At 37.0% G+C, this 14,275-nt stretch overlaps 1 protein-coding gene across 2 annotated transcripts in view; it reads right to left on the bottom strand.

The window, feature by feature from the left end:
* snama (something that sticks like glue) overlaps nt 1–14,275 on the bottom strand; it is a 651,651-nt gene that overhangs the window by 258,123 nt on the left and 379,253 nt on the right. The gene's annotated exons all lie outside the window — the stretch shown is intronic.

Genomic DNA, 14,275 nt, shown 5'->3' with positions numbered 1-14,275 from the left:
GGCATTCCTCCCAGCACACTATCTACAATACTCAATGCAATAAAAGACAAAGATCTACCCAGTGGTAGATGAATCACTATTTACATCACAGTGACTTTAAACATACATTTTCTCGGAGCATGAAGAAGCTATGATTCAGTGGGTGACCTACGTGAGAGAACACCACTCCCATCACCGGTAGCTTAATTTGTGAACAAGCAGAAATATTTCCTAGACTTTTTGGTTATGAATTTTTCAGGCCAGCTCTGTGTGGCTAGAAAAATGTAAACTTTGGAATGGAATTGTGCAAATGTCAGATAAAAGTGGTACAGACAGTAGATGGTAAACATTACCAAGAAAACATTTTATCCGACCTGTTGGAGAAGTCCTAATGACGTGTTTAATGCTGATGAGACTACTTTAATGTATAAATGCTTGCCAGGAAAGACAATGGCATTTACAGGCGACAAAGATTTTTAGGAGAAAAAGAAGTTGGTGAGGGGGGGGGGGGGGGTGGAAAGGGGGCGGCTAACCAATGCAACGAGAGCAAAAAATTAAAAAACCTCCCAATGGTTGGAAAATCAGTTAAGGCTCACTGTTTTTCAGGAATGAAGTCATTACCAGTCACATAAGAAAGCAACGGAAGTCGTGAATCACACCAAACTTAACATCCAAACTACACCCCCAAGGGGCGATGAAAAACTTGAAGCACTACCATAGGAAAAGAGCTGTTCAGATAATCCTAAGAAGAATTCAAACCAAGGAGTCATTAACCGACATCAACCTACAGTAGTAGCTAAGCAAATTGCGGGCTAATGTGAAGCAGGAAACAATTGTAAACTGCTTCTGGAAAACAGCATTTTCAAAGGTTGCTCAAGAGTTGCAGAACACTAGGAGAAGGAAGTCACACCTGTTACTGAAGAATGAGTGGAGTATCAGCAGCTTGTTAATTGCACAGCTGATTGAGATTCACATAATTATGGACTCCGACATTATAGTGGCTGAGCAACCTACAGCAGAAGAAGAAGATGATGATGATTCCCCCAAGATGATGGTTCACAACAAGATGACCTGCAAGAGTTGGGACGGGCACAAATTCTGTCTTGCGCCATTAGTAAACCAGGAGTTAAGTGCAGTGACAATTCTTTGATCGAATGTAACTGATAGTGTATACACAGCAATAACGCACTGTTGCTGAAAACTATGTGGAAGCACAAGAGTAAAAACCAGAAGAGACCAACAGATTTTTTTTAAATTTCCTTAACATTGCACCAACAGTGATAGATCTTATGACAATGATGGGATAGGAAAGTGCTAGGACTGGGAAGGAAGCAGTCGTGGCTTTAATTAAGGTACATCCCCAGCATTTGCCTGGTGTGAAAGTGGGGAAAACACTGAAACCATCTTCAAGGCTACTGACCCACTATCTCCCAAATGCAAGCTCACAGCTGTGCGACCCTAACCTCAGGGCCAATTCACTCAGTAACAGATTTGTTAGAGACAATGTTAATGGAGGTATGTTTCATGTTCCACTACTGCATGCATCAGTCTTCAAGAAGTTGCTAAAAGTGATAAAATATTTAAGAGGTTCTTTTTTTTTTTTTTTATGGTTAAGCTCTGATCATGTGCTATACGTACTGAAAAACTGGAATTTTATATTTCTCAAAATGTTCATAACTCGAAATGAAATTTAGTTCCTGAGATGATTAGAGATGTGGAGTTTCAACTGTATATTGATTCACAAAACAAAAGATGGGATGGTCAAAATATGACCCAATACTGCCCATCTTCATGAGCCCCATATCAAATCCCAACCAGTTGTTTTTCTGAATAGCAATACTTTTTAATATTTTAACCAAGTGAAAGAAGCAAACTACACAGAACTTGCAGAGTCTTTTTCTTCATACAGCGAAATCCCAAAATATATAGAGTCTATAAATCTAGGCCATGAAAGTCGGACTGCTCAGCTGAATGGTCAACATAGCATCTTTCGGTTAAGATGATCACAATTTCGTTTCAAGGGCAGGTCATAATTTATAACTTTCATTTTCATGTTGATGTTTGACTTATATGATAATCAATCGACGGATGTTCCAACATTCAACCCTTTATATAATCTATATCATTTATACCTTTAATAAATGAAGACTAGTATTGATTCTCTTGTAAGCATCATCAGTTCAAACAAATACATAAATCAGAAAAGGTATCAGGACTAACACACATTTTACACACTATATGCCTTAAAAACACATTTAAAGTAGTTGCCATGAATTGTATGTCACATAAACACATTGAATTTTAAATTACTTCCTTAGAGTCCAAGTGACAATAACTGAGCACGTGTGCACAATTTTAAGCGAAGTTTTTAAATTTTGTATAAAAACTTGTAGTTTTGTATCTAATAAAGTTTCTGTAGATGCCGTGGATGTAATAGATATATGTTAAAAATGTAAACACTTTATTAGGTTCGTTTATTCGTAATCAAACCGCCAACTAGGTTAAAAAGGTGTCGGAATTGACACTTTAAATCTTGCAAGAGTGCTAATGTTGAGGCAGTCGGAGGTTGTAGAATTGGAATGTACCCAGCTATTGCTTATTTATAAATTATGTATAGAATTGCCGAGGAGTTGGGGCAACATCCTTTGTTGCTTGTAATGGCTGCAGTAATTTGAAAGTGGAAGTACTGAATGTTGATATTATAAGTTGTATGATGGTATGGCTTTGGTTGTATGAAGCTGAGACTTCTTATTCCATACAACTGGTTAAGTCCTGAGGGCATTGATTTAACTTTCTGTATCTTGGCAGAGTGTAGATAAGTCAGAGAGCAACAGGCAGGAAAGCAATCCAGTATACTGTTGTGGTCTGAATAGAGTAGACATTCTGTTTTGTAATTTTAATTAAACAATGGATACTACAGCAACTATAGAAGATATCAACAACGGTAGTAGAATGAGAAAACAATCTGATTGATGGCCGGTTTCTGGTACACCACTGTTACCTGCGAGTTACCTAAATGCGCTTGTAACTTTAAGTGTGCTGTTAACTTTAACGAGTTCCCGGAAACTTAAATCAAGATTTATAAGCCCTGGTAATAAACAGTACAGTTACCATTATGTTTAGTATCTCTCATCCTCCAATAGATGTCTCTACGCAAATGTTTTTAGGGTTATTTTGGTAATATCTAATTACATTTACTAGCAGAAGTTTTCTATAATGAAAATTGGTTGGCAAACATGTACATAGACATCTCAATCCCAATGCGATTATAAGAAGTCAGTGAATGATAGCTATTTGGTGCGACACAATACAGAACTGTCGGATAATTCTAAACGTGTGAAAAATTTCAGTCCTTTCGAGAGGAACTTGTTAATAGACCTCGTTCTTCAAAGAAAAGAAGTGATTGAGAATTAGAAGACTGATGGGGCAACAGTAGCTCAGAAAAAAAGTTCTTGGGAGGACTTATGTAAAGCCTTCAATGCATCCAGCCAGACAGGAGGACGGACTGCAAAACAGTCAAAAGAACTGTATTTCGTTATGAAAAGGAAAGCAAGAAAGCACAGTAACGAAGACAGAGTAAGTACTGATATATCCTCTAACTGGTAACGTGCACTGGTGACATGAGGTCTCTGAGACTTGTGACGAAAATAGAGTTCAATGAGAAACATTCGGCATCTTATACAAGTACTACTATTATTTTATCGGATTCAGCCTGTAATAATCTCTCACAATATGAATAGATGTAGAAGCTAATAAAGCAAAAATTACATATATATTCCCTTCTTTGTTACTCACAGTACGTAGACATCCTCGTAAATTTCACCTTGATTGTTGTCGTCACTAAAAATGTTCATATTACTAAACAGATCACTTTTCACTGATCCAAAACAAAACGAGCGTAAACAAATATAATCCTATAAATGAAAACGTGTAACACACTTTGGAACCAGCACTGATGATGTGACACTCATTCGTCCTTGATGTAACTGGTGCAAATATTTTTAGTACACTGCGAACAAACTGGCAACTTGCACTTTTCTTTTATATGTAATTTTACTTGATAAGCTCCCAAACCCTTCAAGAAATCCACTTTATCCGGTCTTTCAGGCTGCAACTTGAACAACACGAAAGCGTTACAAACTGCAATCTACAATAGCCGAAAGATATTAGCCTTATCACTACATTTTTCATAGTAGTTCCCTAATACACTCCTCCAACTGAGAATTTGTAATCTTAGTAACTGCAATGGACCAGCCATTTGCTATGTTTTACTTCCACGGGCCACGCAACATGCATTGACAAAAATACTCTCCTAACTGATGACGTGAGCTCTGGCTGTCCACTTGAGAATTTTAATTGTAGTGAGCTAACCCTGATCTTGGGTATGAAGTGTGTTGACACAGATAAGAAGGTAACAAACTACAGCTCCCTGCAAGATTTATAATTAAAGAAGTCCAGATGTTTTATATTTCGTGGGAGTATATGAGACCTCACATCACCGTTTAAATGATATAATAAAATTAAAAGAGCAATGAAAAATCGGTATTTATTATTCAGCAGGCTTATATTAAATGCATACCAGTAACTAATATGTTGATTATTTAAATGTAAATATTAATGGTGAATGTTCTTTAATTTCAGATTGGGTGTTCACTAACTGGTGGTGGGACTCATGAAACAAAGGCTGACAAAATAGATCTTAAGATTATAGGTGCACTGAAAGATCATTTTGAACAAGATGAAAATCCATTTGATTCCAGTTCTATTTTGTTTAATGATTAAATTCCCGTATTCGAAGATACGTCTACAGTAGAGGCGTCATGTACCGAGGAGGTTGTAAGCTAGGACAAATGACACCATCCAAGTGGAATCAGTGACTGAAGACAATGATAAGGTGGACGTAAATGTAGTGAATGAAATGTTGTCTACTCCAGCACTCCCTAGGCCTAAACCAGCACCTAAAAGAAAATCAGATTATGTCCACAGCGTCAGTGAAAGCATTGTAAACAGAAATAAACCCAAAACTGATATAGATGAACTTGCGATAATTAAAAAGAAGGAATTTGAAATGAAGGAAGTAGAACATAATAAAAAATGTGAAATATCAGACATTCAAAAGAAGAGTGCTCTTAAGGAGTTGGAGAAACAAGAATATGAATTTAAAATTAAGGAACTTGATTACAAAATAAAATTAAAACAACTTGAAATGATGTAAGAACAATCTAAAACAAATACTATTTTCCTTTTTTGCGTGTCATATTAATCTGAAAATTACCCTATGTTAATATGTTAATCTATAGTCTAATACATCAATTTATATTAGAATATAAATGTTTCATATTTACATTATCTGAAAATGCTTCCCACAATTGCGGCACGAACAGCATTACCTCATTATCAGGTAGGTTTTCTGTGGGTACTGGGTCGTCGTAATCTGCATCCATTTCCATGACTGGCATATCCTCTTTTTCTTCTATTGCTAAGTTGTGTAATATAGCAGCTGCCACTATTGCTGTTAAAGTTGTTTGTCGTTTGGTGCGAAATCCCAAAGCCATAATAGGAAAACGTCTCTTAAGAACTCCAAAGCACCATTCAATGCAATTTCTTGTTCGTGTATGTGCTGAGTTGTATCGTTCTTGCGCATTATTTTGAGGGTTTAGAATTGGCGTAAGAATGAATTTCTTCTGCTGGTATGCACTGTCAGCAAGCAAAAAAGAGTTTGGAAATTCTCCTTGAACAAATCTGAGATTCAGTGCAGATGCACTGAAGATTGTGCTGTCATGGGTTGAACCTGGCCAGCGAGCAACAATATCTTTGATGCGCAGCCTTTTATCGCAAACTACTTGAACGTTATAGGAAAAGTAGGATTTTCTATTTCTACACCGTTCTGCATTTTCACCACCTGGAGACTGAGTCTTCACGTGCGTCCCATCAATGTATCCTATTACAGAGGGAAAGCCAGAAATGGCATGGAAGGTTCTTTTCGTTTCTGCAATTTCTACTGGGTTTCTTAGCATGTAAATAAAACCGTCGCGCAAAGCAGCAATTTGAGGGAGCACCTTCTGCAATATGCGACATTTCGTTGATTTATGTAGGTTAATGTCATCACCTAATACAATTTGGAAAGCTCCTGTTGCTAGAAATCTTAGGGTAATCAGAATTTAATTTAATGAACTTACAGATTGGTTTCGGTGTGTTTCAGGTCTAATATTTTGACCAATTTGATGTTCTAACCTCATCACTGTCTGTTTTCTTAACCTGTACCTCATCTGAAATTCAGTTTCAATAAAGTGATCGAATGGATTTTTCTAAGCCCTGAACACTCGTGGCATTGGTAGAGCACCCAAAACAGCCAAATCTTCTTCATCTGATGCCACAGAATTTGATGATAACGAGGAAGATGAAGATAATAATAATTCCATTTTGCTGATACGAATTAGTATCGTAAAACCACCTACAATACTATAAACGCAGACTATCTACCATAACGTAAAAAAGAAAAGAAAGCACGTAAACACTACAATAAATGACTGAATATATTATAATCAGATTATCACTTACTAATGTTTACGAAACGAATACAAGACCTTGTACGAAACAGTAATGAAGTGGCGCTGCATATCGGTATTTGTTGGAATCAGTTCTAACAGAGAGGTAACCACAGCTTTAGCTGCAGTTACCAGTCACTGCGCAGTTAACTGTGAAGAAGACGGTAACTGTTGTTTCGGAAACTAATTTTGAACATATCATCTTAAGTCACTGATAACTATGCATCTACAGGTAACTGTCGTTCCAGAAACCGGCCATGAAAGGATTAAGCTAAAAGACATAACAAGTAAGAACATGTTAATAATAGTAAATTCTCATCAGCAATATGAACTACTTTTTCTTCGTGTAATATCTGAAGCCATCTCTTTTCAGTTTTGACTCAGTTAATTTATAACTGTTATAATATGAACTATTGTCTTTGCTGGGGCCTGCATGAAGGACTGTACCTTTCTTTCACATCTTCACAGGTACAAAAATCTGAAGGCATTTAAACAGCCGTGTAAGCATGACATGAAGATATTCAATAGCAAAAATGTTGCTGCAGATTATATTAAGAATAATCAGAATCGCAGTACAAGAAAAATAATAATCAAACCGTATTTCTCACACAACTGTTATCACTAGAGAAAGGATTTTAACATGTTGAGTGCCGAGCCAATTGTAGCACACTATTCCACTGGTGCCAGGCATGAATTTCAACAGTATTCTGATGGTGGCACAGCAATTGTACACCTTGTAGGCTGTTTATATAATCTTGGAATATATTAATATGATGTACTAAGTAAACTTTATCTCATCATACCAAGGTCATGTGTGATGCCATATGGCGTCACATCAATTTTTACTAAACATAAACTATAGTGTGATGCCATATGGTGTTACAAAAAAATTTTATGCTTTATATGGAATGTACTGTACAACAAAAATTTCAAATACATCAAATTTATGTGCTAATTCGAACTAACATTCTTTATGCTAACACAATATTTATGAAAACCTACTGAAATGCAAAACAACTACTTATATTACATTACATATTGTTACCCCCTGTGGGTTGGGAGTGCAGATGAAGAATACACCCTCCCGGTATACCCTGCCTGACGTAAGAGGCGACTAAAAGGGGCGACCTAGGTGCGGAATGGATTGTGGTTTGGTACCCTGTGTTGGACCCCCTATGGAGTAGAAGGGTTGAATACGTTCACAGGTAATCCATACCTGCCAACTTAACAAAACCAGAAATCAGGAGATTTTGATATGAAAATCACGAAAAATCAGGAGATAGAACTGGTCAAAACAGCTATTTCTACATGTTTTGCGCATTATAGGAGTACACAAGTATGAAGGATGAGTTTTCCACCTAATCAATACTTAATTTACAAAATGTTTAAAATTACCTACATTAAAACAGTACTGGTTTCGACCCATTCAGCTGTTGGTGAACCTTCTTAGATAATTTTAAACATTTTGTAAATAAAGTATTGATTAGGTGGAAAACTCATCCTTCATACTTGTGTTCTTAAATTAACAATACGGACAATGAAGCTGATAGATTATAGCATTACAGAAGTACTATGGTTCATATTATAACACTTATTGTCCCAAAATCTGACTGTTGGTATACGAGGCTACAAGGCTAAAAATTACACATCTCTATTCCCTCACAGGAAGTATGTGAATGAGATGATTGGTCTCTGATAAGTCTTCCGAAAATAGTACGAACTTATGTTCCACACGTGTGAATCAGTCATGCACTTAGATGCCATTACTTAGCAAATGCATGGATTAATATATTGCATCATGCGCCCGTGCGATTATGCGAAGAGCAATGCTATTTTTATAAAGTAATAAATTAAAATTCGCCAGAATTATCTCCAAATGGCTTCTGAAATCTCTCGACAAGTCACTAGTCGCTATTTTTGAAATTCTGTCACTAAATTACTAAAAAAGACTACAAATCTAGCGACTCACCTCTACAATCGACTAGACTGATGTGAAGGAACACGAACATAGCACGGGAGAACAAGAGCTTGACAATCTATGTTCGCGTCACGATATACAGGTTTGAATAAACACCACACATTCACGCGCATTTCTCGTATTAATAAACGTTGATATTTCATTTAAAAGTGGCCAATGAGCGAAGGACTTCCGGCCACTGGCGTATAATGCTGAAATGGCAGAATTTGAAAACAAATTTTTTAAGTTCACCAAAAAATAAGCTAATATCGGGAGAAACAAAAAAAAAAGCTCAAATCGCGAGGCGGGAAAAAGTATCGAAAATCGGGAGTCTCCGGCCTAAATTGGGAAAGTTGGCAGGTATGGTAATCCCTTCCTATCGTAGAAGGCGACTAAAAGGGTCATGTGGCCATTGGTCTGCTGTTTATTTTTATTTTTAGGTTTAGTTGTAGACCGATTCTAAATTTTTGATGCGCGTGCTCCCATGGCTGAAGAAGTATCAATTTGAAGATTTGGATGCTCCTGGCTTGTAAATGGATCTTTATGTGCCCCTACACAAGGACCCCAGTCATCATTCTTCACATGATTGTGTGCACCATTTGCACCAGCATCATTCCCACCTATAATATCACTAACAGCATCGCCATCATCTTCCACACAGTTCGATACATCTGTCATGCTGTCAGTGCACTCACCGTCACTAGCGTTATATTCAATGTCATCAACGCATACATCTTTCTCTCCATCAGAATCCATAAGTAATTCACAAATATCCAATTCACTAATTCGCTTCTTGGTAAGTCACTTACCATTTCCACTAAGAATATTACCAATATCTTCCATTTCTTTATATTTATGCACAACTATACAAACCGAATGATAATTTGCACGTAAACTAGGAAAAACCAATGCCTGGCATGCTTTCACTTGTCAGAATGACCACTGGCCAGTCAGTGATTTCGGAAGAATACTGTGCCGCAATATGGTGGCACATACTAGCAATACATAGCTGGAATGATTTCAAGACCTGTGTGCCGCCATATGGTGTCACGCCATCTCAAATTTGAAGACCAGCGTGACACCATGTGGCGGCACGTGGCACCCAAAGTTTTAAGGTGCAGCACCATTTTAAAAAATAGCTTTTTTTCATACAGGTAAGTCAATATATATGTATGTGGGGACATGAAATGAAGTGAAATAAACACAATTTTTTGCATCTTTTTGTAAGGTTGCTAGATTTTGTCATATTTTCTCTTCTACTTCATGTTTCAGCCCCTTTTCACCCCATATTTATCTGGTTTTTTTAAAATAGTTTAGACTTTTTTTTTTCCTTTCTTGAACAGATTTTTAACATTTTTATCAGAACTCAACAGCAGTCAATAAATAAATATTAAAATATAATTTGTGGAAAGCACCAGTCATTTATATCCCAGCAACAATGGCCAAACTCAGCAAGAATGGTCAATCTGCAGCAACAGTTTAAACTAAGTTCAGTTAGTAATGGAATGAATGTGTACTCTTGTTAGCCATGTTAGTGTTTTACAAGTCTGGACCAGAGCGTATTTTTCACAACACAAAATCATGTCGAAGGTTAAGAAGGAGGTATGGAGGAGGAACAGTAGAAAAAGTTGAAGATCAATCCACATGTGGAAACCTTTGCAACTTTGACTGAACTCCCTTTATGAGTGCTGACAAGATAGAATTCATTGGTCTCTGTAGATGTCGAGGAGTTTCCCGCTATATAAGGATCTACTGAGCTCCAAGCACCAGCAACTCACTGTAAAAAATGTTGAAATATTGTGTGTAATCCACTATACTGTAATATGTTGGATAATTATTAGAACCGAGTAAATGTGATAAATGTTCATGAAACTGGTTTAAAACTTAATAAAATGATTTTATCAACTCCTTATTCTGCACCTTTTTGTAAGTAATTTCAGAACCTTTTTTGCCCATTTTCTGACCATACTTTCCACCTTAAATTCATTTCCTTAGTTATCATCTTACCAACTAGTACAGAAAAGACCTAGGCTAGACGATGTTGAAAAGAGAAAAAATCAAGTCTTCAGCACCTGCTAGCTACTATGTAAGGATTTTTATTGCTTACATTATTTTCTTTTCACAAATTACTAGGTTTTCTTAGTACTATAGTTAACTTCTGTTTTTACATTGACTGCAGATGGCAACAGCAAGAAGTTATACGAGAGTTTACCAGGATTTCTTTCTAAATACATTGGGACTGTCAAAGCATTGTGCAAGTATATCAAAGGTGACATTCCAAGAGAAAAAAGAGGAGGCAAAAGAAAATCAAGCAAATCAAATGACAAATATAGTGTATGCGAGAAAGGAAGTCATCATAACCATTCAAAATCAAAGTGTGTCTATCTGGATAGCAGCCTCAGTGTTCAGTTTGTGTCCTCTATAACAATTCAGAGGACCAAAAACAGTGAACTATACAATGTTTTGGAGGGTATTCAGATGCATGCTTCAGATGCTTATGGCTTGTGTTCTTAATAACAAATTGAAGACTGGAGAAGATCCAAAGAAATGTGTTACTCCTATGATGAATCTTCAAGTGCATAAGTAAGTGCTAAAGCTTTTTATGAACTATCCAGAGAGAATTCTATTTTGATATGCAACAAGTGCAACCCCTTCCCAGAACACCCATCCAAGATGCTTTCTTCTTAGGGAAAATAAACTATTACAGCCTTTGTTGCATTGGCATGGATGGTAAAAATCCTACATTGTATTGTTGGTCCAAGGATTACGAGGGAAGGGATGCAACAGAAGTAAGTTCAACACTGCTGTCACAACTTGAAAGACACCATTTTAATTAAATTACTTCAGTGGTTAGGAAGGAAGCTGGGATTGTTACATCATTGTTAGATCGGGTCAGCATGTCCAGACTGAAGTGGTTTGGGCATGTAATGAGGATGGAGCCAACAAGGAAAGCAGATGTTAACCTGGAGAGACATGTGGCAGGGAAACGGATGGTGGGAAGACCAAGAACCCACTGGATGGACATCATAAAGATGCGACATTGCAGATCGGGGAAGGACACTGGAGGACGTCATAAACAACAGAATTTCAATAAGAGAATGGAAGAGGCTCGCCAACAGTACCCGGTAAACTGGAACTGTAAAATGATGATGATGATGAACACTTTTCTGCGATGGACATGACGGCCAAAATAACAATGCCCACATCATTTCACACACTAACTCACTGGCTTCATAAACAATCTCCAGACCAAGTGAAAGAAGTAAAGCATGACTTTCGTGTTCAAGGCCATAGTTTCTTGCCAGCAGATCACATGTTTGGTAGAGTGGAGAAACTTTTTTTTTTCTATTGGCTTTACGTCGCACTGACACAGATAGGTCTTATGGCGATGATGGGATAGGGAAGGGCTAGGAATGGGAAGGAAGCGGCCGTGGCCTTAATTAAGGTACAGCCCCAGCATTTGACTAGTGTGAAAATGGGAAACCACGGAAAACCGAGTGGAGAAACTTTTGAGGAAGCAGCCCACCATAGTAACAAAAGAAGAATATGTTGAAGTTGGGCCGGTAATGTTTCTGAGAACTACCTGGAATATTCTTAACATCAAAGTGTTGCAAGATGTGCATCAGAAGCTGCCTGGTATACAGGATATGAAACGCATCACCCTGAAGGAGGTTATCTAGAAAGGAAACTTAAATTTGTCTGGTTACAGGGCAGATGCACTCCAAATTGAAATTTGACAGAGATGGATATTTATCAATTTTGAAGAAAGGAAAGAAAGATTATGTAATATTACAGTACTTCCACAACTTCTGAAACATACGATAGCTTCTGCGGACATTATCAAGCTTCTTAAAAAGCAATTTGGAGACAGCACCAAGAGAAATCATTGTTGTTGTGCAGAGACATCCTCCTTGATGATAAACATAATGACTGTATTGAAGAAGAAAGGTACACTGCAACTCATTGCGAATGTCTGGAAGAAGTTTGTGGGTGCAAGTGTAGAAATGTGATTATTAAGGTGGCAGATGGAACAAAGAAGCAAAACATTGTAAATATTTAAGAGCAATTAAACTTCTTGCCTTGAAAGAAATTATATCTCATGTGCTAAGATCTCATTCAAAACAGAAAAATTACAAGATATTTGCAATCAAAACCAGATTTGTCCAAATGATGTCAATCAAAACTATACTAGCCCAAATAATTTTTTTTCTTAATAACTTGAGTGCATTTCATGACAAAAACGTATGAATAACAGATTTAAATGCATGTTCTGCCTTGCAGGTGTCCATGAAAAATAAAAGTTCTCCAATGAATGTGAAGGGTATTTTACAAGGTTTTTGCCTTTCCTGAAAAATGTAGCACTTACCCGGTTTTGAACATCACCTCCTCATTTATCATAGTAGCTACATATTTTGTATTGTACTGTCAACTTTTTTCTTGATTGAATCCTTAAACCTAAATTCTATTCATTGTATTCTACACTTTATGTATTGTGTTCATTTTGTATTTTTATAAATATTTCTTGGTTTTGTAAATAGCAAAAGCAACACTTAGGTGCTATTCACAATCATTATTGTCATTCCAGGTCAGGAATGGAATGAATGATACCATACTAAGTACGGAAATGTGGAACCAGTAAACATAAATATCTCGGCAGATTAACGCTGTTGCGTTTTCCATCTGTATGACTAATGCCACCTGGTTCCAGGACAGGTGCGACAACGAAAGATATAAATCAATTTTGAAGATTTCATTAATTTCAATGTCGAGTTGTTGTCTGATAGGCAAACTCCACGCCTGCTAACTATTTAACCATGGAGCCAGACAAATCATTAATTAAACAGTGTCCTGAAAACAGACCAGCATTCTTAGGGCAACTTTAAGCATGATGGCCACGAATGTCGATTTCCACTCCATATATGCAGTTATGTGACTGGCATATTTTCCAACTGAGACGAAAGCCGACTACAATTTAAAATGGCGTATTATCGATAAGTGTGCCAACATTAGCCGATGGAAAAGCCTTGAGCCACAAGCCTGCATCCTTTTACTGAAGAGCAAGATGACGTGCTCGATCAAATTCTGATGGACACAACAGAATCAAAGAGGAATTCGACAACTGTTTATCATACCCCTTCTTCTTCTTGAATCATGGGATGCTGGACGGTTCAAATTATTGTTTATGATATTCCAGTGATATCTTGCCTCAGACACATGGTATATCTCATCATTATCACTGTAATCAAAGAACACGGACTTGATAAAATCAGATACTCCATAGGCAGAAACAAAGTAAGTGTGAATGGAAATATCAGTTAACTTCCTAGGTCTCCAAATTTTATTGGTAAACACACCAGGATCCAGACTGAAATTTGTTGCAACGCAAATACCGGGAATAGTGCCCTGAATTGCAGAAACTGTTGCTGCATCTCTTGCAGAACAGAAGTACATTCCATAGATTATTATGTAAAGCACAACAATTGATGATGATGATGATGATGATGCTTCTTGTTTAAAGGGGCCTAACATCTAGGTCATCGGCCCTTTTGATACCAAATGAGGTGCAACATAATGATAATTTAAAAGTTAAAAATCATCCACTGACCAGAATTAAAAAACATGATGATCGAGAATGAATGGATGGATATGAATTTAAAACAATCAATGGATCCGACCCCGAATGCCCCACCTTCCCAGAAACTATCATAAACAATAGTATTACTGACCAAGGGACTGCTTCTACAGTACAATCCTGAATCAAGGATGCCGATTGTCTAAAGGGGTCCAAAAT

Source organism: Anabrus simplex, chromosome 6 (genome assembly GCF_040414725.1).
Source record: "Anabrus simplex isolate iqAnaSimp1 chromosome 6, ASM4041472v1, whole genome shotgun sequence".
Classification (NCBI taxonomy): Eukaryota; Metazoa; Arthropoda; class Insecta; order Orthoptera; family Tettigoniidae; genus Anabrus; species Anabrus simplex.
The sequence above is the reverse complement of the archived record's forward strand: the minus strand, read 5'-3'. Positions and strand labels throughout refer to the sequence as shown.